This window comes from Sinocyclocheilus rhinocerous, unplaced genomic scaffold, assembly GCF_001515625.1.
Source record: "Sinocyclocheilus rhinocerous isolate Xijiao unplaced genomic scaffold, SAMN03320098_v1.1 scaffold263, whole genome shotgun sequence".
NCBI classification, from domain to species: domain Eukaryota; kingdom Metazoa; phylum Chordata; class Actinopteri; order Cypriniformes; family Cyprinidae; genus Sinocyclocheilus; species Sinocyclocheilus rhinocerous.
Genome location: NW_015645086.1, coordinates 1912469 through 1914857, shown reverse-complemented (window position 1 = coordinate 1914857; position 2389 = coordinate 1912469). Strand labels below are relative to the sequence as shown.

The 2389-nt window shown below is 33.5% G+C and overlaps 1 protein-coding gene across 1 annotated transcript in view; it reads right to left on the bottom strand.

Annotated features, from left to right (window-relative positions):
• Window positions 1-677: 677 nt before the first annotated feature.
• LOC107705720 (elongation factor 1-alpha 2-like) overlaps window positions 678-2389 on the bottom strand; it is a 27156-nt gene continuing 25444 nt past the window's right edge. The window contains exon 10 of the transcript XR_001636094.1: window positions 678-718. The gene's annotated coding sequence lies outside the window, so the exon portion shown is untranslated. The remainder of the gene's footprint in view (window positions 719-2389) is intronic.

The following is a 2389-nucleotide window of genomic DNA, read 5'->3' as shown; positions in this document are numbered from 1 at the left end:
GAATGAAGCATTTATATGGATCTACTTATCCAATGGATCTACTTTGCTGCAAAATTCAATCTACTTTGTCCTGAAGTTTCGATAATGTAAAACATACTTTTAATGTACAGCATTGCCACAGATGATGGCGAATATTGGGAAATATCAGAGAGCTGGATGCCTTGATTGACCCATAAGAAACAAGTATTCCAGAATGCTGTATAATAAGTGTTTGTAAAACTGAGCTTGGACCTACTTACCTCGTTAAAATACCTTACCTCGAATTGAAGTATGCCACCTACACACACACCTCAGCATATACTAAAAAAAAAACACTCACTAAACACAAATCTTACATTAACATAAGGTCAGCACACAAGCTTTTGAAAACACACTGGGAAAATTCCTAACAGCCGTTCTAGACATTGAAAATAAAGTTCTGTTTAAAAAAGCTCTGTTTTAAGATACAATTTATTTTTAAAGATATAATAAAAAATAGTGAGGCCTTCAACTCTGCAGAAATTAACTATTTGAAACCCTAACACCGAAAACCAGTAAAGCATAGAAAGACATGCACATGACAGAAGAAGATCTGGACAGACAGGATGGAGTGAGTCAAAAGGGTGAAAAGACAAGGACGAACAGACGGCCAGTCAGAGAACATGTGCTAGTGTTTGGTTAGCGACAGGCCTGTGATGTGCCCCCATCTGTCACACACACACACACACACACACACACACTAATCAATGTATTCTGCATCAGGATGCTGTGGGACTAATGCAAGTCTCTCTCCTCCTTTCAACAGCAGCTTTAAATTTTAATTACTGACCATTAGGCCCTGTCTGAATGTACCAACATGCCTCTCTGGCTATTTTACATAATCCCCTTATGAATAAACATTTCACTGTGGTCCCCTGGCCACTCAGAACACTGCTTGTTCAGGTGGTGATAAATATTCATTTGGCCTCACAGTGTTTGCTTGTTCTTGATGTTCTCTTTGACCTTCTGAGCATGATGAAACTTCAGCAATTAGGAGCTGAACCCAAATTATTTGACAACAATATATAAGATATATGAACATTACTAGGATTAAAAAAAATACACTTTTCTAATGATATTATTATATTTATTATATCTATAACATTTCAATAGAATTTATATCATATCATATATCATAATTACTCATTTAATTTTGAGTCTGTCTTTGAGTTCATTCAATTTCTTGCCAACATCTCCAGATGGGGTATTCATAATGACTTATAATATGCATTATAATTATTTATATCTTAAAATTTTCAATTAATTAAGGATTAACTAATATAATTATTTATACATTATATAATTTTTTTTAATAATTAATGGCACTAAATTTACATTAAATTACATTAAATTTAACACTAAATAACACTTTTAAAAAGGACTTGGAATGTTCAGTTGTTAACAAAAACAAATAACCAGAGATTTAAAAAAAAAAACTCTTTCATTTTAGTAATAGTTAAAGTTTAGTAATTTTGTAGTGTGCTTTGGTCATTTTTATAAATCTTTGTATAATTTTTTATTTTATTTAGTTTACTTATTTTGCTACTTAAATTTAAACTAAATAAAAACTTAGGAATCTTGCCTTGGCAACTAGCTGAAATATAAATATGTATAAAATAAATATAATATAAAATATAAAAAGTTTGTATTTTAATTTTATTTTATAATTAATGATCATTTTATTTTGAGTAATTTTATAATAATTTTTTGTAAACTGTAATTTTAGTTTTTGTTAAAGGGACAGTTCACCCAAACATGAATATTATGTTATCATTTATTCACCCTCAAGTTGTTCCAAACCTGTATCAGTTTGCACAAAGGAAGATACGGAAGCCGATGACTTCCATAGTGGAATGGCTACCATCAACTGTTCGGTTACCCACATTTTTCAGAATATCTTCTTTTGTGTTCAACAGAAGAAAGAAACTCATACAGGTTTGGAACAACTTGAAGATGAATCAATGATGACAGAATTTTCATTTTTGGGTGAACTAACCCTTTAATGATAATAACCCTGGTGTGGATTTACAATGCGTCAAAAGTACCAGTCCTTATATCACAGAAATGTTTTCAGCTATACACATATATGAACAGAAAGCATACTTCATGGAGACACACATAAACAGAGACATCAGGTTTACAGGCATCTGTACAGATAAACTGCACAGGCAATGCAGACAGCAGCCCACACACACACACACATAGTATGAGGGGGATCTCAGCAGGGCAGGTGTACATCCACGCCCCTCACTGCAAGAGCAGCTGTCTCACATGTCTTACCTCAGACAGCCCAGGAGGAGAACCACAGCGCTGAGACAGCTGTGAAGGTAAGCTTCCTGGTGTGTGTGTGTGTGTGTGTGTGTGTGTGTGT